Here is a 26,317-nt window from a genome sequence, read left to right as displayed (position 1 = left end):
AGCCGTAAACGGCGCTGCAAGGCCCAAAAACCCTCCTCTACTTTATCCTATGTAGTGTTTTTCCACAAATTAGCTGGAGACGGGTGGAAAGACACTAATAGGATTTTTTAAAATAAATTAGCAGCAGACTACACTACTTGAAAAAAAATGAAAATTGATTTGGCGGTATGACGCAGTGAACAACCCTGAGCTGGAGACAACCAGGCTATGGCTGCTCACAGACTACAGGGCGAGCTGCAGTCACACGGAGACCGTGCAGACAGCCGTAAACGGCGCTGCAAGGCCCAAAAACCCTCCTCTACTTTATCCTATGTAGTGTTTTTCCACAAATTAGCTGGAGACGGGTGGAAAGACACTAATAGGATTTTTTTGAATAAATTAGCAGCAGACTACACTACTTGAAAAAAAAAAAAAAAAAAGAACAGTATGAGGCAATGAACCACCCTCCCTGAACTGAATACAACCAGCTATGGATGGCCTATGTGGCTGCACTCAGACTAGAGAGTGGGCTGCACTCACACACACACACACACAGACCTTGCAGATCGCTGTGAAAACAGCGCTACAAGGCAAAAGCAAGGTGAATAGTAGGTGAACACAGCGGTTGCTAAATTAGCCTTTGGAAAGCACAAAGAAGCAAATCGCTATCTCTAAACTGTCCCTCAGTCCGCAAACAGCGTCCTGTCACTAACTGAATTCACAGCAGAGTGATCGCAAAATGGCGCCAGCGACTTTTAAACTGCAGCATGACATCATTTCAGCAGCCAATCACAGCCTTGCCAGTAGTTTCATGCCCTCCATGCTAAACAGGATGTGCCCACACTTGGAATCATTCTCATTGGCTGAATTTCTGCATTTTGAATCTTGGAACTTCCGATTCCGGTATCCGATACGCGGCAAGTATCGGAATCCCGGTATCGGAATTCCGATACCGCAAGTATCGGCCGATACCTGATACTTGCGGTATCGGAATGCTCAACACTAGTCACAATCTGTCGCTAATACAAGTCTATGAGAAAAATACAGATCCAGCAGCAACATTTGCTGGATACGTTTTTTTCACAAAACAACGGATTTTGACAGAAACCAAAAGACTGAAGTGTGAAAGAGGCCTTACTTTGGCCACGGAGAAAAAAAACTGGACTGTAGCTCAGTGGTCCACGGTGTTGTTTTCAGATGAAAGTACATTTTGCATTTTATTTGGAAATTAGGGTCCCAGAGTCTGGAAGAAGAGTAGAGAGGCACACCATCCAAGCTGCTTGAGGTTTAGTGTCAACTTTCCACAATCAGTGATGGTTTGGGGAGCCATGTCATCTGCTGGTGTAGGTCCACTGTGTTTTATCAAGATCAAAGTCAGCGCAGCCGTCTGCAAGGAAATTTTAGAGCAATTAATGCTTCCCTCTGCCGACAAGCTTTTTGGAGGTGGAAATTTCATTCTCTAGCAGGACTTGGCACCTGACCACACTGCCAAAAGTACCAATACCTGGTTTAAAAACTACAGTGTCACTGTGCTTGATTGGCCAGCAAACTCACCTGACCTTAACCCAATAGAGAATCTATGGGGTATTATCAAGAGGATGATGAGAGACACCAGACCTAACAATGCAGATGAGCTGAAGGCTGCCATCAAAGCAACCTGGGCTTCCATAACACCTCAGCAGTGCCACAGGCTGATCACCTCCATGCCACGACTCATTGATGCAGTAATTGATGCCAAAGGAGCTCTGACCAAGTATTGAGTGCATTTACTGAACATACATTTCAGTAGGCCATCATTTTGGATTTTAAAATCATTTTTCAAGCTGATGTTATAAAGTATTCTAATTTAATGATATAATGACTTTTGGGTTTTCACTGGCTGTAATCCATAATCATCAACATTAACAGAAATAAACACTTAAAATAGATCACTCTGTTTACAATGACTCTATAGTATATAATATGAGTTTCACTTTTTGTATTGAGGAACTGGAATATATTAATGTTTTGATGATAATTTTGTGAGAAGCACCTGTATAACATATTAAACATTTAACTATAAAAAAATCATAATTTAGTAATAATAATAATAATAATTTAATTAAAACAAGATTTTAGTTTTAATTAATGAAGGAAGCAATAACTGCCAAAAATTAGATGAAAGAAGGACTCATACACACTCTGCATTAGACATAAAGGAGGGACTCATTCACATTCTGTTCAAGTTGTCATATAGTGGTACTCTTAGGCTACTTTCACACATCAGGTTTTTTGTTTCAGGCAGAATCCGGCTAATGTTTCAAAAAACGGATCCGTTGCAAATAGTGGAAAAACTGATGCAACAGATCCGTTTTTCTGCCGGATCCGGCTTTTATTTTTAATATGGAGTTTACATTGACTTCCTGGAAAAGGAGAGAGAGGGGGGGAGAGAGATAGAGAGAAAGAGAGAGAGAGAGAATATATCAATGGAAAATGCTTTGAAAACCGGATCCGGAGACCGGATTCATTGTTTCACATCTCCGTTTCATGTTTTTTTGGCCGGTTCCGTCACTGTGCTCTTTTTTCGCCAGACAAAAAAGTTCCTCTGGACATTTTCTCCATCCTCCGGAAATGACTATTTGGATGGATCCGGAAAAAAGCGAATGAAACGTCTGCCTATCAGGAGCAATCCGGCGCTAATAGAACTCTATGAGAAAAAAACAGATCCGGCGTGAAAAAAACCTGGATCCGTTTTTTTTTTAAGTTGACGGATTGTGCCTGAAACAAAAAATCTGATGTGTGAAAGTAGCCTTAGACTCATAAAGGCTATGGAGTAAGTGCAAGCCTGCCAAAAATGACAAACAGGGTCATACATACACCCTTGAAGACACCAACTGTAGTGCATCATTAAAATATTGTGAACAAAGTGTTGTTATGGTACTCCTACATTTATAAAAGCTCTGCACACAGTACAAAGCCAGACAAAAAGTACAAGCAGACTCATGCATACACCCTTGAAGGCACCAACTGTAGTACATCATTCAAATGTTGAAGATTGAAAACACTTTATGTGCTGCTGTCATCTGGTAGCATGTAAAAGTCGTGGCTAATCCAGGCTTTGTTCATTGTTATCAGAGTGAGTTTCTGTTGACAGGTGAAAGCTCTTGTCTGTTATAACCCCCCACCCCACTACACTCAAGACAATGCAAGACATTGGTGGTATGGCAGCACAACACCTCCAAGGCATAGAGGGACAGCTCATGCCAGGTGTTCAGCTTTGAGACGTAGTACTTAAAGGTTGCAGAGGAGTTAGGGAGTACACTGATATGGTTGGCCAAGGATTGCTTGACCATCTTATTGTCCTTCCTTTAAATTATCTCTCCTTGTCAAAAATGCCCAGGTAAATGTAGCTTCCTATTTTGCAAGATTTTCAATCTGCAAATAATGGAGATGTCTGTCATTTTTATCAATTGTGAGAGACAGAATTTACAAATAAAAAACAAAAAATCAAATAGTATGGTTTTTAAATAATTAAATTGCATTTTATGCATCAATTAAGTATTTGATCACCTACGTACCAAACAGCAAGAATACAGGCTCTCCCAGACTTGTTAGTTTTTCTTTAATAAGCCCTTCTGCTCTGCACTCAACACCTGTATTAATTGCACTTGTTTGAACTAACTACCTGTATAAAAGACACCTGTCTATACAATCAATCAGTCACATTTCAACATATCCACCATGGCCAAGACCAAAGAACTGTCTGAAGAATCCATGAACAAAATTTTAGAACTGCACAAGACTGGGATGAGCTACAGGACAATAGGAAAGCAGCTTGGTAAGAATGCAACAACTGTTGGCACATTTATTAGAAAAACAAGATGACTGTCAATCTTCCTCTGTCTAGGTTTCCATTCATGATGTCGCCTCATGGGGTAAGGATGATTCTGAGAACGGTAAAGAATCAGCCCAGAACTACATGGAAGGACCTGGTCAATGACCTGATGAGAGCTGGGACTACAGTCTCAAACATTACAGTTAGTAACACAATACGCCGTCATAGATTAAAAATCCTTCAGGGCACGCAAGGTCCACCTGTTCATGCCAGCACATTCCATGGCTCATTTGAAGTTTGCCAACGACCATATGGATGATCCAGAAGAGGCATGATAGAAGGTCATCTGGTCAGATGAGACCAAAATAGAACTTTTTTGGTATCAGCTCCACTTGCCATGTTTAAAAGAAGAAGGATGAGTACAACCCCAAGAACACCATCCCAACCTTGAAGCACGGGGTCATATATCACAATATTTTGACCAACAACCTCCTTCCCTCTGTAAAATCATTGAAGATAGGTCATGGATGGGACTGCCAGCATGACAATGACCCAAAACATACAGACAATGCAACTAAGGAGTGGCCTAGCCAGTCTCTAGATCTGAACCCAATCGAAAATCTTTGGAGGGAGCTGAAACTCAATGTTACCCAGCAACAGCCCCAAATCTTGAAAGATCCGGAGAAGACCTGTTTGTAAGAGTGTCCCAAAATCCCTGCTGCATTGTGTGCAAACTTGGTAAAGAACTAAAAGAAACATCTGACCTCTGTAATTGCAAACAAAGGTTTCTGTACCAAATATTAAGTTCTGTTTTTCTATTGTTTTACTATTGTATGAAACACTTATTTTATGCAATAAAATGCAAATTAATTATGTAAAAATCATACAATCTGATTTTCGGGATTTTTACTAAGATTCTGTCTCTCACATTTCATGTTTTCCTATGATAAAAATTACAGACCTCTCCATTCTTTATAGATGGGAAAGCTTAGAAATGGACTGCAAAGCCCAAGAGGCTGTATTCAGCCACTCTCCCAGCTCCAGCAGCTGTCTCTAGGCTAAATGCAGGATGTATCGCTTAGAAATGGCAAAGCACAGGGTTAGCACTTAAAATGACTTTTCTATGGTGGTTTAGCAACAATATTACCACTAGAGGATTCTGATTCCTGAAACTGTGCACAGACATGGATAACTACTCTTTCCTTCAAATCAGAACTGTCTCTGAAATGTGTAATGTCGTCAGTGTGACGAACGTGACGGCTCCGGTCCTTTCATAACCTCTGATGAGGTAATGCAGACAGCCAATCACAGTAATGCCAATGCCAAAATAGGTATGGCATTACAGTGACTGGCAGGCAATCACCACATGTTTAATGGCTGTGTAACAGGCACCAAACATGCGGGGCGGGGATTCAAGCATTACATTCGAGCACCAGATAATGCTTGTTGAGTGACAAAGACCATCTCAGCACGCCAACACTCAAGTGATGTCCGAGCATCACCGAGCACATTTGTTCATCACTAATTCTTGCAGCAAGAAACATGGACTTTAAATGTCACCAACAGACAAAGAGCAATAATAAATACACGCAAGTTGCTGTTCTTAATCCATTCCCTCTTGAGTTCTGGTGAGTGTTTTTTCCAGGATAATTTTGAAGAAGTTGACATTGATGCATCCAAAGTTACCCCTATTAACAAATTTTGTTGCATCTTCAAAGGTTTTCAGAAGTTCACATGTGTCACTCATCAGCGGTCAATGGCTGTTCTCAAAGTAACCCACACTCCGGCTTGGTGCTGCATGATATAGTTCATCACCACGTTAAACTGCTTAAGACTGTGATACCATAAATAGGGCAGCGCTCTATTAGGCTATTGTGTTTTTGCAAAGCCAGGAAAATGTGGTTTTCTATGTAAAAATGGCTGAAACAAGCAGACACTGTCATGGACATAGACAGGCCTGGGTCAAGCTGGTATGTTACTGGAAGAAATATTGCACAAATAAATTCAGGACATATGGAAGAGCTCTAAGTGTAATAAGTTGTACACTGTGACATTCTATCTTTGGGTTGTAAAATCATGTAATGTCCTCTGCTTACCCTGTCCTCATCTTTTATACTTTCTGTGATAGTCTGCAGTGATTGACTGAGCTAGACCATGTGATGTGATAGCTGCAAGGCGTTATGGAGAAGCCTGTGCTGACGCACCTGACATCATGACTCCACCCTCTGGCTGATGAAATCTATATCAGAGTGCTAAATTGCTCCTGATATTTTTTTGCCATCCTCATGAATCAAATTAAAGTTGTTTGAAATCATCATGACCCGAAAATTTTAGGAATTTTTACTTGAAATCAGTTTTCACCAGATATATCTCTATTTTTTTAAAAGTTTTTTAACCTCTATATTTTCATTATACTCTGAACAGGTTATGGAATTGTTGTATCTTATATACATAAGAAGGTGTGTCCAAACTTTTGGTCTGTACTGTACCCTACTGCCTTAAACAATGACTAATTAAAGAAAAACGCCTTTTCATCCCTTGATTGTGATTTTATGTTTCCTGTTTTAATAGTCTGTTTGGCAACTAGTGAATCTTCCAATAAATAACGTGTTATTTTATTAGACATGAAAACGTTATGGTGCAAACCTCTAAATCAGAATTGACATTTCTGGCACAGAGAATCTGCTTTGTTTCCCAGGCATGAGACAAACTTGAGTGTTTTGTCAACGTGACACATAATTCTCAGACACCAAGGAGGGAAGACATGTGTTTAAGGGGATCTGGTTATCTAGTGTAAAAACTCTCCAGCATGAATCAAGGGGGAGTGTTGACAACTGTTGGATTTTCTTTTGTGTTCTAAGTAGAAAAATACATGAACAGCAGCCGAGAAAATAATTAAAGAAAAAAAATGCTTTCGCATTATTGTTCGCAATACTAAAGCTAGACTTTAACTTAATATTCTATTGATTCATATTTGGTATTTTTTTTATGTTTTCATAAAAACGCAAAATTCAGTAATTGGTTGTTAATTGGTCATTATCTCAAAAGTGTCAATACATGTCACTACAGTTCATGTTATTTAGAAATATAGGATTTGCCAACCATTGAAATTGTGTCATGACTAATTGTTTCATGATTAATAATATGAAATACAGATGTACATTTCTTATTGGGAAAAAGTAAGAACGCTATATGATAGCTTAAAGTTTGATAAATTCTCAGGTATAATAAATATTTATCCATGTGTTTATTGTGAATTTATGGGAATACAATTCAAATAAATAATTAAGAAGTTAGGTTTGATGTCATTTATGAATATTAACTTTATATTGCACTGTCATATTTAAAGATAAAAGGATAAGGCAAAATTGGAAATTGTCTGTTCTTTCTTAGTAGTTATTCTCCAGAAATTAGCAGAAAAGTTATTCTTCAGAAATTGATTGTTTCTTATTATGCAATGGGGTCTCTCCAGACTCCTTAAAAAGCATAAGATGTAAAAAAAAAAAAAAACACTTGTACATATCTTACTGTTCAACTCTCTGGCTGCTTCCAGCACCAGGCAAAAAGTAAAAAACAAAACAAAAAAAAGCATACTCATCTCACTGCTCACCTTTCCGGATGTCCCACAGTGTCCTGACTGCTGTTCGGTCTTCAGTGCCTCCATTGCATTGCATCTCTGACCTGGTGTTCCCTCTAGACTGGTACTTATGGCTACAAGCAGACCTTGATGAATACTAGGCATGTACAATGACCAACCGGGCCTTCAGCAGAAAGTTGTCACCTGGTGTTCACTCTAGGCCTAGACTTTTGGCCTCTGAGCATACACAGTGAATTATAGGGCCTGGCCTAGAGAGAACATGGGGCCAAAGATATCACATGATGGAAGTACAGCATGATGGCTCAGTGGTTAGCACTGCAGCCTTGCAGCACAAGGGTCCTAGGTTCAAATCTCATGAAGGACAACATCTACAAGGAGTTTGTATGCTTTCCCTGTGTTTGCTTGGGCTTCCTCTGGGTACTCCAGTTTCCTCCCACACTTCAAAAAAACACTGATAGGGAAATTAAATTGTGAGCTCCATTGAGGAGAGTGATGATAAGGACTAGGGAATATGATAGCACTGTATAAGCAATGCATAATAAATAAAAAAGTACAGAGAACGAAACAGTGGACAATGGAGGCACCTGTAGAGGTGAATATGTTTGTTTTTTGTTTTTTTTAATCTTTTGTTCAGCATGAAGGCATCCACAGCTGGTCTCAAACTTACATAGGTTTATATAAGCTTATGTATAAATCCATAGTACAGGTGAATTTAAGAGACTGTCCAAAAAATCTGATTTTTTCAATCGTCATGCATTCTGAAAAATTGATGAAATTTGACACTTTGGTCAAAACAGGACACACTGAGTTGTCAAGTTACAGAAGCTTATTAAAGTATATGGAGTTGTTAATGAGAGGTATAGCTAGTGGTGCAGACATGGCACATCCAAATTAACTGGAATTTTTTTTAATAAGGCCCTATTCACGCTGCGTTTTTACAGTTCATTCAGGGTGCCATCTGGAGCCCCCTAAAAATGTGATTCAGATGAACCCCCTGAAGGGGCCATAGAATTGAGTTACATGAATAAAGATCAAATGTAATTCACTTGTGTTTTTTCTTCTGAAAATGTCCAGGCACAGAAATATGGTCTGCTATATTTGTTTGCACAGCTGAACAGACACGTTCAGAAAAAACAGAAACATAGTTCAAAAGGGGTGACCTTGTGATTACATTCTAAATCCTGGGTCGGCATTCATCTGAATCCTGTTTTTAGGGGGATTCTGGTTGAAACCACTAAACGCACTACAAAAATGCAGTGTGAACGGGGTCTGCATGCTGCTATTATTCCTGGAGATGTGCAGCATAGAGATATTGTAGAAGAGGAGGAATGTCTCACGTCTGTGTGTACAATGCATGAGAGACTATCTTAATATATACTTACTTTGTAATGTATTTTTATCTTGTTCTGTCCAGATGTGTCCAGATCCCAGAATTCCAAGCGGCGGACGTTCACTGACCTCCATATTGGGACACCTAAGTGATGAGTGTCTCAATATGGAAACTGCTGGTGGTACCAGCCTCTTGCACGGTACCACCAGTGGAACACCGTCACACCACGCACACACACACACTGTATACGCCGTACGCACCACACACACACAAACACGATGTATACACCGTGCACAACCTCTTGTGTGGTACCACCAGTAGCACACTGTCGCGAACACGCCACCACCGGATCAGCCGAATGATTCACTGACTGCAGCCATCTTTGTACAGGAGGAGCGCATGCCCAGTTTTAATGTGACCGCCTCTATATGTTTGCACAAAGATGATGGTGGTCTGATTTACTGTGCCTGCGTGGAATTCACTCAGTGAATAATTCGGCTGATCCCGGCAGCAGATGCGCGATGTATCTACAAGCAGAGGAAGCCGGTCACATTAAACGGGTTTTCCCACGAACGCAAGTTCATTTTAAAAATTGTCTGTCTCTGACCATGTACCGAGTATACCACATCTCCTGGGCAGGGGAGGAAGCAAAAGACAATACTGACATTATAGCAGGTGATCGCAGAGGATTTCTTTTGTCTGGTAAAATATTTCACTGACTGTTTTTAAACAGTATTTTACCCCACAAAATGAATCCTCTGGGATCTCCTGCTGTAATGTCAGTATTGTCTTTTGCTTCCTCCCCTGCCCAGGAGCTGTAGTATGTTCTGTACATGGTCAGACATAGACAATTTTTAAAATGATTTTTCGTTCATGGTAAAACCCCTTTAAAAAGCAAATATCAACGCCAACATGGCTCCTCCTAAAAAGTATGCCAATGATAATGAAAGGAAAGCAGCAAAGGCACAATGTCAAAGACAACATCGGGCAAATGAGACTCTGGAAGAGCAACACCATCGCTGGGACAAATACAATGCATATAAGCATAGGCGTCAAGCACATGAGTCCCCTGATGCAAAAGTCATTAGATTATCACAGGATTCCATTAGGCAACAACAGCGCCGTAATAATAATAATAATAATAATAATCTTTATTTATATAGCGCCAACATATTTCGCAGCGCTTTACAGTTTAACAGTTACAAACACAACAGTCATAGGTAACAATGTTAACAATACAGTAATAAAGCAAAATAAGACAAAATAAGACGACCCTGCTCGTGAGAGCTTACAATCTACAAATTCTAGGAATTTAGGACCTGAGAATGACGTCGCGGCTTGTGATTGGTCGCGTGGCGGTCACATGAGCGGCACGCGACCAATCAGAAGCCGTGACGTCATGGAAGGCCCTAAACGCGCTCATTTTAAGCAAAGAAGGCTGCCGGTTACCAGCGGTGATGTCCAGGGGCCTCCGGAGAGGTGAGTATATCTATATTTTTTATTTTAATTCTTTATTTTACACAGTAATATGGATCCCAGGGCCTGAAGGAGACTTTCCTCTCCTTCAGACCCTGGGAACCATCAGGATACCTTCCGATACTTGGTGTCCCATTGACTTGTATTGGTATCGGGTATCGGTATCGGCGATATCCGATACTTTTCGGGTATCGGCCGATACTATCCGATACCGATACTTTCAAGTATTGGACGGTATCGCTCAACACTACCCATGAACCATTTATGTCAAAGTTGTCAATCTTTACATTTTGGAGCCGAGACGCCTTCCGATGGAAAGTTTACTCAGTGCTTTCAGAAGGGGAAAGTCCATCTACCCATACTCCAGCATCCAGAAGAATTCAAAAAGTTGACTGACAGGTAAAAGTGAATTCAGCAAAAATTTAATGGACAATATTCACAGTATCAACAGTTCTTTTGCTTTTGCCTCCATGGGAGCAAGTATTTCACCATCACCTGGATATGGCCCATACTGTTTTCACATCCATGGACAGATCTATCATCGAACAGGCACCCTACATCCAACAGATGAAAACCAACCAAAATTTGCTCAACTTTATATACTGGATACCACTAATGCAAATGAACTCAGACTGAAAAAAAAAGAAAATGAAAAATGTCATCCTACATTGATGAACATTATCGCTGAGCAACTGAATGTTATCAATACATTCGCTGCTGCCTATCAAATGCTATGTGATGTTGAACAACAAGAACAGATCAAAGCTCATCAAATTGGAACTGTCATGCCAACCATCACAATGGCTATTAAGCAAGATAGGACTCAAGATCCATGGCGATACAACAACCCAACAGTAAGTGAAGTCGCAGTTGTCTTTAACAATGAAGATAGTGAGCCTCCCTTCAATAGAGACATATTAATTAATTTAAAACCTGACTCACCCAACCCCCTCCAAATACACAACACATCAGCATTCTCCATAGCAATTTGGATGCTCTGTTGTATCCTATCTTTTTCCCTTATGGAGACCAAGGTTGGCATGACGGTCTAAAACAACAGGGAAACAGTGCCTGAGGAATAACTCAACTTCAGTACTATAGCTTTGTATTATCGGTCAGGAAGGGATTAAATCCACTATTCAATGGTGGCAAACTCACACAGCAATATTTGGTCAATGCATACGTTAAAATCGAGGCAAATCGTCTACATAGATCAATATTAAATACATTTATAATACATAGACACAGGGATAGATAGATAGATAGATAGATAGATACTGTACATTATAGAATAAAATGTGTTTTTTGTCCTTATGTGGATACAATGTAAATTAAAGCACCTTTGTCCATGTTTTTCCATGTTAATGAAATGTTACCTTTACCTACTTTCCTTTAATTTTAACACAGGGGAGGGGGGAGTACACATAGGAAAGAGGACACACAGGGGGGAGACAGCCCAAACGAAAGAACACATGAGGAAAGAAGACATAACAGTGGTGGATAAAGAGAACAGACAAGGGGGAGAGCACATGTGGTACACAGGTCAAAGAAGAGATGACATGAGTGGAGAAGACAGCAGATGGGGAGAGAGAAAGTGCACAGGGGTGAGAGAGACAGAGCACAGGGGGAGACTGCTCAAACAGGACAGCACATGAGGGGAGACCACAGCACAGGAAGGAGAGAGACAGCAGACAAGGGGGATAGCACATGGGGTAGACAGGTCAAAGAAGAGAGCACAGATGGGAGAAGTCAGCACATGGAGAAAGAGAGAGTGGATAGGTGGGTGAGCACATGGGGGGAGAGATTCTCAACGCTGCAAAGCCTGCCCCCATCGTGACATTACTGCCCTCCCGATGCAATAGCATCAGGCCTCCATCTAGTATAGCATATATTCTCCAACCACTGGCTTAGATAGAAAAGTAGAGATAGGACAACATTTGTGAAAATGTAGAATATAAGTAATTTAATGGATAGAAAAAGTATTATCCTTATTCGGAAAAGTCACTTGACATGACAAGTAAGCTTCAAGTAAATACCCATTTGTCACAGTCTATCGGAAATATCTATCATACCAGAGTAGAATAACAGAAGAATGGCTCAGACCTGCCCTTAGTAGTTCTTTACTAGCTATTAGTGCTTCTTTTAGTTTTTTGCATCCTTTTAAGATTGTACAATATTATTTCATGACTGTTTGTCTGTGGACCCCTGTTGTTTTTGACAGAATCGAAGAGAATTTTCATAATAGCGTCATGCAGCTATAACTCCAAAAGATACGCATGAAAAATGTTTCCCACAATACAAATCAATTTCATTTTTTCATTGCAACTTTCTTCGTCATTGTTTCTATAGAGGTAATGGCCATATAGCTCTACAAGACAGAAATAGCTGCCAGTTACACTAGCTGTGGGACACAAAGGCATTACATTCAAGCAAACAATCCAATCTGCTTTTGTCCATGTAATACCAGCCACAGCTGGGACAGAAATTTCAATAGATTAACATGATAAAAATGATTGCAAACCTATATAAGCATTTATAGCACTTAGAATCACAACTCATCAATTTCACTTAACAAAATAACCTTTATGTTTAGTCAATTGAAGCGATTAGCAAATCTATTAAAATTTAAATTTGCGCGGTTTGCCCAATTTTCCCCTAAAATTTAATTTGAGGTGAAGAAATTTGTGAAAATTTCAATAGGATGAAAAAAAGAGAGGGAGAGAAAAGCATTGTTGGGAAACAAGTGTCGCCATGTAACATGACATTAGCCTTATTAGCGATGGTGAGACTGATTTCCAATAATGTTCAATATGATATATATTTCACTTACCTGTGTAATCTGGAGATGCAACCTGGAATCTGCACTTGTAAACTAGTTCTGCAGGATATTATGTAGAAGTGACTACTGCCAACTGGGGATGCTGATATGTGACTGACCAACAATGTATAAGATACGATAATCCTATAGATGTCACAGCTTCATGGCATTGTTTGGCAGTGATTGCGGCTAAGCAAAATGATATTAGCCTGCTGATCGTGCCAGTCATTTTTTTTATATTGGGTGAGTCACGAGTAGAATCTCAAGTATTCGAATTTGAGTGAAAACGTGAATTTCAGGAATTTCATCTCAAACTCTATCCTCCGCGAATTGATCCTCTCATCTCTAGTGCTAATGCACAAGTATTAGTATGCATACCCAGAGTAGCTATAGTGCCTCGTAAGTAATATACTGCCAGGGTTTGCTTTACATTAAGCTACTATGCATACTGTAAGTCTGATATACAGTAGTATATTGGTATTACCAAATACATTTTTAGCAATCTTTCTTTAACCCCTTAACGACCGCCGATACGCCTTTTAACGGCGACCGCTAAGGGTACTTAAACCACAGCGCCGTTAATTAACGGCGCTGTGGAAAAAGTGAATAGCGCCCCCCAGAGTCGGATTTTCTCTGGGTTCTCGGTTGCCTGGGGTAGCCGAGACCCCAGAGAACATGAATCGGGGTTTTTTTACCGACCCCCGAGTTGCGATCGCCGGTAATTAACCGTTTATCGGCGATCGCAAAAAAAACAAAAACGCGATCTCCCTTTTAATTTCTCTGTCCTCTGATGTGATCGCACATCAAAGGACAGAGAAATGGGGTCCCCGATAGCCCCCCGATACTCACCTGTCTGCCCCGGTGCTCCTCGTGGCTCCCGATGGGCGCCGCCATCTTCTTCCGGCAAAAAAATGGCAGGCGCATGCGCAGTGCGCCCGCCGGCCGGCACCCGGGAGATCTTTGGGGTCTTGGCTGCTGGGGGTAGCCGAGACCCCAAAGAACATGATCGGGGTCGGTTTTGCGATCGCCGGTAATTAACTGTTTACCGGCGGTCGCAAAAAAATAAAAAAGAAAAAGCGATCGGTAATTCTCTGTCCTCTGATGTGATCGCACATCAGAGGACAGAGAAATAGGGGGATTCGGGGACCCTGCTATACTTACCGGTGTCCCTGGATCCTCCTGCGTCCCCTCCTGCCCGCCGGCTTCTTCTTATGGAAAGAAAATGGCGGGCGCATGCGCAGTGCGCCCGCTCTCTGCTGCCATCTGCTGGCCGGCAGGAGAGAGGAGTTGGGGCTAAAATTAGGGTTAGGGTTAGGGTTGGGGCTAATTTAGGGTTAGGGTTGGGGCTAAATTTAGGGCTAGGGTTAGGGTTAGGGCTAGGGTTAGGGCTAGGGTTAGGCTTCTTTCACACTTGTGTCAGTACGGGGCCGTTGCAATGCGTCGGCCCGACGTATCTACGCACGTTGTGAAAATTGTGCACAATGTGGGCAGCGGATGCAGTTTTTCAATGCATCCGCTGCCCAGTCTATGTCCTGGGGAGGAGGGGGCAGAGTTACGGCCACGCATGAGCGGAAATGGGGGACGCGACGTACAAAAAAAAGGTTACACTGAACGTTTTGTGACGACGGTCCGCCAAAACACAACGGATCCACTGCACTACGGACGCGACGTGTGGCCATCCGTCGGCAATACAAGTCTATGGGCAAAAAAGGCATCCTGCGGGCACATTTGCAGGATCCGTTTTTTGTCCAAAACGACGGATTGCGACGGATGCCACATGACGCAAGTGTGAAAGTAGCCTTAGGGCTAGGGTTAGGGTTGGGGCTAAAGTTAGGGCTAGGGTTAGGGTTAAGTTTAGGGTTAGGGTTGGGGCTAAATTTAGGGTTAGGGTTAGGGCTAAAGTTAGGGTTAGGGCTAGGGTTGGGGCTAAAATTAGGGTTAGGGCTAGGGTTAGGGTTGGGGCTAAAGTTATTGTTAGAGTTGGGATTAGGCTTTGGATTAGGGTTGGTATTAGGGTTAGGGTTGGCATTAGGGTTATGTTTGGGATTAGGGTTAAGGTTAGGGTTGGGATTAGGGTTAGGGGTGTATTGGGATTAGGGTTAGGTTTGAGGTTAGGTTTGAGATTAGGATTAGGGGTGTGCTGGATTTAGGGTTTTGATTAGGGTTATGGTTAGGGTTGAGATTAGGGTTGTTTTGGGGTTAAGGTTGTGATTATCGTTAGGGTTGTGATTAGGATTATGGATCGGGTTGGGATTAGGGTTAGGGGTGTGTTGGGGTTAGGGTTGGAGTTAGAATTGGGGGGTTTCCACTGTTTAGGTACATCAGGGGGTCTCCAAAAACAACAGCCAATTTTGCGCTCAAAAAGTCAAATAGTGCTCCCTCCATTCTGAGTGCTGCCGTGCACCCAAAAAGTGGTTTACCCCCACATATGGGGCATAAGCGTACTCGGGATAAATTGGACAACAACTTTTGGGGTCCAATTTCTCCTGTTACCCTTGTAAAAATAAAAACTTGGGGGCTAAAAAATCTTTTTTGTGGAAAAAAATTTTTTTTTATTTTCATGACTCTGCATTATAATCTTCTGTGAAGCTCTTGGGCATTCAAAGTTCTTACCACACATCTAGATAAGTTCCTTGGGGGTCTTGTTTCCAAAATGGGGTCACTTGTGGGGGGTTTCTACTGTTTAGGTACATCAGGGGCTCTGCAAACGCAACATAACACCCACAGACCATTCTATCAAAGTCTGTATTCCAAAACAGTGCTCCTTCCCTTCCGAGATCTACCTTGCGCCCAAACAGTGGTTTCCCCCACATATGGGGTACCAGAATACTCAGGACAAATTGGTCAACAACTTTTCGGGTCCGATTTCTCTTGTTACCCTTGTGAAAATAAAAACTTGGGGGCTAAAAAATCTTTTTTGTGGAAAAAAAATATTTTTTATTTTCACGACTCTGCATTATAAACTTCTGTGAAGCACTTGGGCTTTCAAAGTTCTCACCACCTATCTAGATAAGTTCCTTGGGGGTTCTAGTTTCCAAAATGGGGTCACTTGTGGAGGGTTTCTACTGTTTAGGCACATCAGGGGCTCTCCAAACGCGACATGGCGTCCAATCTCAAGTCCAGCCAATTCTACATTAAAAAAGTAAAACGGCACTCCTTCTCTTCCAAGCTCTGTGGTGCACCCAAACAGTGGTTTACCCCACATATGGGTATCGACATACTCAGGAGAAATTGGACAACTTTTGTGGTCTAATTTCTCCTGTTACCCTTGTGAAAATAAAAATTTGGGGGCAAAAAAATAATTTTTGTAGAAAAAATGCAATTTTTTATTTTCACGGCTCTACGTTATAAACTTCTGTGAAACACCTGGGGGTTTAAAGTGCTCATCACACATCTAGATAAGTTCCTTAAGTGGTCTAGTTTCCAAAATGGTGTCACTTGTGGTGGGTTTCCTCTGTTTAGGCACATCAGGGGCTCTCCAAACGCGACATGGCGTCCAATCTCAATTCCAGCCAATTCTACATTGAAAAAGTTAAACGGCACTCCTTCTCTTCCAAGCTCGGCGGTGCACCCAAACAGTGGTTGACCCCCACATATGGGGTATCGACGTACTCAGGAGAAATTGCCCAACAACATTTGTGGTCTAATTTCTCCTGATATCCTTGTGAAAATAAGAATTTGTGGGCGAAAAGATCAGTTTTGTGTAAACAAATGCGATTTTTTATTTTCACGGCTCTAAATTATAAACTTCAGTGAAGCACTTGGGAGTTCAAAGTGCTCACCACACATCTAGATAAGTTCCTTAAGGGGTCTAGTTTCCAAAATTGTGTCACTTGTGGGGGGTTTCCACTGTTTAGGCACATCAGGGGCTCTCTAAACGTGACATGGCATCCAATCTCAATTCCAGCCAATTCTGCATTGAAAAAGTCAAACGGCACTCCTTCACTTCCAAGCTCTGTGGTGCGCCGAAACAGTGGTTTACCCCCACATATGGGGTATTGGCGTATTCAGGAGAAATTGCACAACAAAATTTATGGTTAAATTTCTGTTTTTACACTTGCGAAAATAAAAAAAAATGGTTCTGAAGTAAAATGTTTGCAAAAATAAAGTTAAATGTTCATTTTTTTCACATTGTTTCAGTTCCTGTGAAGCATGTAAAGGGTTAATTAACTTCTTGAATGTGTTTTTTGCACGTTGAGGGTTGCAGTTTTTAGAATGGTGTCACACTTGGTTATTTTCTATCATATAGACCCTTCAAAATGACTTCAAATGTGATGTGGTCCCTAAAAAAAAAATGGTGTTGTAAAAATGAGAAATTGCTGGTCAACTTTTAACCCTTATAACTCCCTAACAAAAAACAATTTTGTTTCCAAAATTGTGCTGATGTAAAGTAGACATGTGGGAAATGTTATTTATTAACTATTTTTCGTGACATATCTCTGTGATTTAAGGGCATAAAAATACAAATTTTGAAAATTGCAAAATTTTAAATTTTTTTGCCATATTTCCATCTTTTTCACAAATAATCACAAGTAATATTGAAGAAATGTTACCACTAGCATGAAGTACAATATGTCACGAAACAACACTCTCAGAATCAGCGGGATCCGTTAAAGCATTCCAGAGTTATAACCTCATAAATTGACAGTGGTCAGAATTGTAAAAATTGGCTCGGTCATTAAGTACCAAATTGGCTCTGTCACTAAGGGGTTAAAGATATTCTCCAGGAATAGAAAATAAAGAAAATATGATTATAAATACTCCTTAAATATCTCTAATGAGCATATCATACTCTTTTTTTGTCTAGCGAGATAATCACTATGGTACATTATAATGATGATATATAGTACATTATGCATCTAGTTACAATGACAGAAGCCTATCCTGGAATGATAATGGAATGATAATAGGATATGTGTTCTGTAACTTATCCACTCCTGGAGAACAATGGAAACTTTCCTAGCTAGCACTCAAATGCTAGTTTATTATTGCGTGTTATTAAATGGGCTTTTACTTACTATCGATTTATCATTCATTTCCATGGTGAGGTCACTTTGACATCACAGAAGTCATTTGTATGAAGGGAAAAATTTGCTGAGCATGGCAAATTTGAATTTCAAGAGATAACATCATCTGTAATCCATAATAATTGGTGTATACAATTAAATTGTAGCCCATAGATTTATTTCAGTTGTTTAAAGGGAACCTGACAGCCAATAAATGCTGCCCAATGTATCAGACGCTGGCTGTATGTATCAGACGCTGGCTGTATGTATCAGATGCTGGCTGTATGTGTCTGATGCTGGCTGTATATTTCTGACGCTGGCTGTATGTATCTGATACTGGCTGTATGATCTCAGCTTGGTATGTTTGACTCTGAAATGCTGGGGCATTTCAGAGTAAAATATACTTTAAAAGCCACCAGGGACCACGCTACACTGGAAACTAGTCGGACAAGCCATTCCCCAGCATCTTTTTCCTGGCCACTGCCCAGGGTTGGCAGGTCTCTCCTTGCATGTGTGTGTAGGGAGAGACCTGTCATCCCAGGGAAGAGGGCAGGGAGAAACCTCTGAGGACCCGACAGTCCGACTAGTCTCCAGCGAGGCATGGTCTCCGACAGCTTTTCAAGTATGTTTTTCTCTCAAACATCGCAGAATTGTAGACTCACACATACATGGATTGGGCAGCATGTATCAGCTGCCAGGTTTATTTTAGTAAATTACATTATGAGCATAAGAAAGAAAGAGCAAATAACATGTGGATATGCCGGTAACTTGTAGCTAATAGCTATCTGTTTAGACATTGAAGTGTCTTCCTTGTGTTTGTGACAACATACCAATCCAACGGGATCATTTACCCTTTCACTATTAAATGAAAAGCTTTTAGAGGACAGGCGAGAATGATGCTTATCTTGAAGCAGGAGAAATAAAGATGTATTAAAGCCAGAGTTGATGCTGTGCACTGTTCTTTAACAACAATTACAGTTAAAAAGCCAAGGGTTTGTGAGCAATTGCTCTGCCACCCTCTTTCTCATGCCATAATCAATAATTCACAGAAAGAAATGGAAACAAGCTGCTTCACTGTTGGACTCCTCCTATGACTGTGCCAGCACAGGAACTAAGGCTGGGTGTAGTTATTTAGCACAACACTCCTGGGAAGCAATGATTTAATCTTTGAAGAGTATGTTATAAGCTTGATTGTTGGAATTAAAACCTGGCTTCCTGCCATGCAAATCTCATCAAGCCATCTCAGAAACATTTAGGTACTGTCTGGCATGAATTCGCTAAATAATTATAAACAGTGTGAAGAAATGGCCAAACCATTATGCAAGTTAATGCATGCATTTATCATTCTTTTAACAAGGCCACAATATTTAGAATTAATGGATATGTCTTTTATATAATATATAATAATAAATAAAAATGGGCAAATTTTTGGGAGTGGAGTTGAAATCTACTTGCATTTTGCAAAAACACATTGTTAGGGCTGGCGGAAAACGCACCAAATAATTATAAGGATGGTATAAGTTGCCACCTTGCAGAGATGACTCCTGCTGCTCGGTAATGGCGGACAGTATATGGCGGTATAATATGAACACACAAGAGTTAACTTCACATGGTATGTAGGAAGCGAACCTTGTTGCATCACAGGGCCGCAATACCGCAGAGAGAATGCTAGTATTGGGTCACAGGACTCTGCCCCAAGGACACGGGGTTAGAGTCCCCCTATACCACTAGCGCTCGGCACCGCAACTTCGATGCCAGGGAAAGCCTAAATAAAGATTTACCACACTGAGTGCAAACAGCGCCACTCTGGCGGACGCCACTAACCACCCTAACTAGGGTCAGGAAAGCGCACTAGTTGCACAAGACACCGCATTAGTGGTCGCTGCTTAAAGGGAACCTGTCACCTGAATTTGGCAGCACCAGTTTTCTGTCCAATGGGCGGTGTTTTTGGGTGTTTGATTCACCCTTTCCTTACCCGCTGGCTGCATGCTCGCCGCAATATTGGCTTGAAGTTCATTCTCTGTCCTCCGTAGTACACGCATGCGCAAGGCAATCTTGCCTTGTGCACGCGCAGTATGCTTTGCCCAACTGCGGGCAAAGCCGAAAAGCATTAGTGCGCATGCGCCGGCGCACTATGTCCCGGAACACAGCAAAATACTTTCGGGACATAGTGCGCCGGCGCATGTGCACTAATGCTTTTCGGCTTTGCCCGCAGTTGGGCAAAGCATACTGCGCGTGCGCAAGGCAAGATTTCCTTGCGCAGGCATGTACTACGGAGGACAGAGAATGAACTTCAAGCCAATCATGCAGCCAGCGGGTAAGGTGTTGTGAATTTGGATTCTGGGCTCCCCCGGTGGCCGCTTGTGGAATTGGACTTGTCATCCTCTTTCCTGTTTCACCTGTTTCCATCAGTAGTGGGTGTCGCTATTTAAGCTCATTTCTCTGGTGGTTTCTTGCCGGTCAACAATGTTATCTGATGCCTCTCAGTGCTTGTTCCTGCTTCTGACAACTACTAGATAAGTTGGACTTTTGTCCATGTTTCGTTTTGCCTATTTGTTCCAGTTCACAGCTGAAGTTTTGTTACTGTGTCTGGAAAGCTCTCGTTGATCAGGGATTGCTACTCTGGTGTTATGAGTTAATGCCAGAGTTTAAGGTAATCTCTGGATGGTGTTTTGTTAGTGTTTTTCTGCTGACCATGAAAGTATACTATCTGTCTTCTGCTATCTAGTAAGCGGACCTCAAATTTGCTAAGACTATTTTCCTGCTGCGTTTGTTGTTTCATCTGAACTCACCGTCATTATATGTGGGGGGCCACTGTCTTCTTTGGAATATTTCTCTAGAGGTGAGCCAGGTCTTATATTTCCCTCTGCTAGCTATTTAGGTCTTAGGCCAGAGCTGGGCATCTAGCAATAAATAGGAAATGCTACCTGGCTATTTCTAGTTGCGCGGCAGGCTTAGTTCATGGTCAGTATAGTTCCATCTTCCGAGAGCTTGTCCCTCTATAGGCTTGCTATGATCTCTGCCTGCAGAGATCATGACAGTTTGACCGGCCAATAAAGTGTTAAAGACCCAGGTTGAGAAAGGAGAGTTATAAGAAGTCTGCTGGAATTGTTTTTTTTTTTTTTTTTTTTTTTTTCCTCCAGTTTGCCTTGCTGCAGTCTTTTTTCTCTCTCTCCTCCTAATCTCTGTATGGCTCTGTGTGCACCTGACAATAATGGATCTTCAGAGTGTAACTGCGGGTTTGAATAATCTCATCACGAAAGTACAAAATTTACAAGATTTTGTGGTACATGCTCCAGTATCTGAGCCGAGAATTCCTTTGCCGGAGTTCTTCACAGGGAATAGAGCTAGCTTCCAGAATTTCCAAAATAATTGTAAGCTTTATTTGTCCCTGAAGTCTCGTTCAGCTGGAGACCCTGCTCAGCAGGTTAGGATTGTGATTTCCTTGCTCAGGGGTGACCCTCAAGATTGGGCCTTCTCATTGCCAGCAGGGGATCCTGCGTTGCGCGATGTGGATGCGTTTTTTCTGGCCTTGGGCTTGCTTTATGAGGAACCTCATTTGGAACTTCAGGCAGAAAAAACTTTGATGGCACTATCTCAGGGGCAAGACGAAGCTGAGGTTTACTGCCAAAAATTCCGTAAATGGTCTGTGCTTACTCAGTGGAATGAGTGCGCCTTGGCGGCAACTTTCAGAGAAGGTCTCTCTGATGCCGTTAAGGATGTTATGGTGGGGTTCCCTGTGCCTGCAGGTCTGAATGAGTCCATGACAATGGCTATTCAGATTGATAGGCGTCTGCGGGAGCGCAAACCGGTGCACCATCTGGCGGTGTCTATGGAAAAGACGCCAGAAAGTATGCAGTGTGATAGAATTCTGTCCAGGAGCGAGCGACAGAATTTTAGACGGAAGAATGGATTGTGCTTCTATTGTGGGGATTCTACTCATGTTATATCAGCATGCTCTAGGCGTACAAAGAAGCTTGATAAGTCTGTTTCCATTGGCACCATTCAGTCTAAGTTTATTTTGTCTGTAACCCTGATTTGCTCTTTGTCATCCATTGCCACGGACGCCTATGTTGACTCTGGCGCCGCTCTGAGTCTTATGGATTGGTCCTTTGCCAATCGTTGTGGTTTTGATTTAGAGCCTTTGGAGACTCTTATTCCTCTGAAGGGGATTGACTCCACCCCATTGGCTAATAATAAACCACAATACTGGACACAAGTAACCATGCGTATCAATCCGGATCACCAGGAGATTATTCGTTTCCTGGTGCTGTATAATTTACATGACGATTTGGTGCTGGGATTGCCATGGTTGCAGTCTCACAATCCAGTCTTGGACTGGAGAGCAATGTCTGTGTTGAGCTGGGGATGTAGGGGTATTCATGGGGACTTACCTTTGGTTTCTATTTCGTCGTCCATTCCCTCTGAAGTCCCTGAGTTCCTCTCAGATTATCAAGACGTCTTTGACGAACCCAAGCTTGGGTCGTTACCTCCGCACCGTGAGTGCGATTGTGCCATAGATTTGATACCGGGTTGCAAATATCCAAAGGGTCGTTTGTTTAATCTGTCTGTGCCGGAACATGCTGCTATGCGGGAATATATAAAGGAGTCTTTGGAAAAGGGACATATTCGTCCATCTTCTTCTCCCTTGGGAGCTGGGTTTTTCTTTGTCTCAAAAAAGGACGGCTCTTTGAGACCATGTATTGATTATCGGCTTCTGAATAAGATCACTGTTAGGTACCAATACCCATTGCCATTGCTTACTGATTTGTTTGCTCGTATAGAGGGTGCTAAGTGGTTCTCTAAAATTGATCTTCGTGGGGCGTATAATTTGGTGCGGATCAGGCAGGGGGATGAGTGGAAGACCGCATTTAATACGCCCGAGGGCCACTTTGAGTATTTGGTCATGCCTTTTGGTCTTTCTAATGCCCCTTCAGTTTTCCAGTCTTTTATGCATGATATTTTCCGCGATTTTCTGGATAAATTTATGATAATATATCTGGATGATATTCTGATTTTTTCTGATGACTGGGACTCTCATGTCCAGCAGGTCAGGAGAGTTTTTCAGGTTCTGCGGTCTAATTCTTTATGTGTGAAGGGGTCTAAGTGCGTTTTTGGGGTCCAGAAAATTTCCTTTTTGGGGTATATTTTTTCTCCCTCTTCCATTGAGATGGATCCCGTCAAGGTGCAAGCTATTTGTGACTGGACTCAGCCCTCCTCTCTTAAGGGTCTTCAGAGATTTTTGGGCTTTGCCAACTTTTACCGCCGATTTATTGCTGGTTTTTCGGATGTCGTTAAACCACTGACTGATTTGACCAGACATGGCGCTGATGTTGCTAATTGGTCCCCTCATGCTGTAGAGGCCTTTCAGGAGCTTAAGCACCGTTTTGCCTCTGCCCCTGTGTTACGTCAGCCTGATGTGAATCTGCCTTTTCAGGTTGAGGTTGACGCTTCGGAGATCGGAGCTGGGGCAGTGTTGTCGCAGAAAGGTTCCGACTGCTCCGTCATTAGGCCTTGTGCCTTCTTTTCTCGCAAATTTTCGCCCGCAGAGCGGAATTATGATGTTGGGAATAGGGAGCTTTTGGCCATGAAGTGGGCGTTTGAGGAGTGGCGCCATTGGCTAGAGGGGGCTAAGCATCGGGTGGTGGTATTGACTGACCACAAAAATTTGATTTATCTTGAGACTGCCAGGCGCCTGAATCCTAGACAGGCGCGCTGGTCTTTATTTTTTTCTCGCTTTAATTTTGTGGTGTCATACCTACCGGGTTCTAAGAATGTTAAGGCAGATGCCCTTTCTAGGAGTTTTGACCCGGACTCTCCTGGTAATGCTGAACCCACAGGTATCCTTAGGGAGGGAGTAATTTTGTCGGCCGTTTCTCCTGATCTGCGGCGGTCCTTGCAAGAGTTTCAGGCGGATAGACCGGATCGTTGTCCGCCTGATAGACTGTTTGTTCCGGATGATTGGACCAGTAGAGTCATCTCTGAGGTACATTCTTCTGCATTGGCAGGTCATCCCGGAATTTTTGGTACCAGGGATTTGGTGGCAAGATCCTTCTGGTGGCCTTCCCTGTCACGAGATGTGCGAGTCTTTGTGCAGTCATGTGACATTTGTGCTCGGGCCAAGTCTTGTAGTTCTCGGGCTAGCGGACTGCTGTTGCCCTTGCCTATTCCTAAGAGGCCTTGGACACACATCTCGATGGATTTTATTTCAGATCTGCCTGTTTCCCAGAAGATGTCTGTCATCTGGGTGGTCTGTGACCGTTTCTCTAAAATGGTCCATTTGGTTCCTCTGCCCAAGTTGCCTTCTTCTTCTGAGTTGGTTCCTCTGTTTTTTCAGAATGTTGTCCGATTGCACGGTATTCCTGAGAATATTGTTTCTGACAGAGGTACCCAATTTGTGTCTAGATTTTGGCGGGCATTCTGTGCTAGGATGGGCATAGATTTGTCTTTTTCGTCTGCTTTTCACCCTCAGACTAATGGCCAGACCGAGCGGACTAATCAGACCCTGGAGACATATCTGAGGTGTTTTGTCTCTGCTGACCAGGATGATTGGGTTGCTTTTTTGCCATTGGCAGAGTTCGCCCTCAATAATCGGGCCAGCTCTTCCACCTTGGTGTCCCCGTTTTTCTGTAATTCGGGGTTTCACCCTCGATTTTCCTCCGGTCAGGTGGAATCCTCGGATTGTCCTGGAGTGGATGCGGTGGTGGAGAGATTGCATCACATCTGGGGGCAGGTTATGGACAATTTGAAGTTGTCCCAGGAGAGGACTCAGCGTTTTGCCAACCGTCATCGTCGTGTTGGTTCTCGGCTTTGTGTTGGAGATTTGGTGTGGTTGTCTTCTCGTTTTGTCCCTATGAGGGTCTCTTCTCCTAAGTTTAAACCTCGGTTCATCGGCCCTTATAGAATATTGGAGATTCTTAATCCTGTTTCTTTCCGTTTGGACCTCCCTGCGTCCTTTTCCATTCATAACGTTTTTCATCGGTCGTTATTGCGCAGGTATGAGGTACCGGTTGTACCTTCAGTTGAGCCTCCTGCTCCGGTGTTGGTTGAGGGTGAGTTGGAGTACGTTGTGGAGAAAATTTTGGACTCTCGTGTTTCCAGACGGAGACTCCAGTATCTGGTCAATTGGAAGGGTTACGGCCAGGAGGATAATTCTTGGGTCAATGCATCTGATGTTCATGCTTCTGATCTTGTTCGTGCCTTCCATAGGGCTCATCCTGGTCGCCCTGGTGGATCTGGTGAGGGTTCGGTGCCCCCTCCTTGAGGGGGGGGTACTGTTGTGAATTTGGATTCTGGGCTCCCCCGGTGGCCGCTTGTGGAATTGGACTTGTCATCCTCTTTCCTGTTTCACCTGTTTCCATCAGTAGTGGGTGTCGCTATTTAAGCTCATTTCTCTGGTGGTTTCTTGCCGGTCAACAATGTTATCTGATGCCTCTCAGTGCTTGTTCCTGCTTCTGACAACTACTAGATAAGTTGGACTTTTGTCCATGTTTCGTTTTGCCTATTTGTTCCAGTTCACAGCTGAAGTTTTGTTACTGTGTCTGGAAAGCTCTCGTTGATCAGGGATTGCTACTCTGGTGTTATGAGTTAATGCCAGAGTTTAAGGTAATCTCTGGATGGTGTTTTGTTAGTGTTTTTCTGCTGACCATGAAAGTATACTATCTGTCTTCTGCTATCTAGTAAGCGGACCTCAAATTTGCTAAGACTATTTTCCTGCTGCGTTTGTTGTTTCATCTGAACTCACCGTCATTATATGTGGGGGGCCACTGTCTTCTTTGGAATATTTCTCTAGAGGTGAGCCAGGTCTTATATTTCCCTCTGCTAGCTATTTAGGTCTTAGGCCAGAGCTGGGCATCTAGCAATAAATAGGAAATGCTACCTGGCTATTTCTAGTTGCGCGGCAGGCTTAGTTCATGGTCAGTATAGTTCCATCTTCCGAGAGCTTGTCCCTCTATAGGCTTGCTATGATCTCTGCCTGCAGAGATCATGACAGTAAGGAAAGGGTGAATCAAACACCTGAAAACACCACCCATCGGACCAAAAACCGGTCCCGCCAAATTCAGGTGACAGGTTCCCTTTAATAGACGCTGTGTACTCATGCCTATTGCTGGATGGCACAGTCTGGCACTAAGTAGCTCAATCACCAAACCACTTTCAACTACACTAGGAATGGGAATGATTAAGGAGCTTTCACCAGATTCAGTCATACATCCACACACACACGATTACTGATTAAAATACTAGCACATGGCCGAGCGGCCATGAGACCCTTTTATAGTTCTAGCTCTCCAGGACC

General features: G+C 42.4%; 1 protein-coding gene across 1 annotated transcript in view; it reads left to right on the top strand.

The window, feature by feature from the left end:
* Window positions 1–26,317, top strand: part of LOC143812117 (transmembrane protein 132D-like) — a 1,597,762-nt gene that overhangs the window by 601,134 nt on the left and 970,311 nt on the right. The window lies entirely within an intron of this gene.

This window comes from Ranitomeya variabilis, chromosome 1 (genome assembly GCF_051348905.1).
Source record: "Ranitomeya variabilis isolate aRanVar5 chromosome 1, aRanVar5.hap1, whole genome shotgun sequence".
Taxonomy (NCBI): domain Eukaryota; kingdom Metazoa; phylum Chordata; class Amphibia; order Anura; family Dendrobatidae; genus Ranitomeya; species Ranitomeya variabilis.
This window is presented reverse-complemented; position numbering and strand designations above follow the sequence as displayed.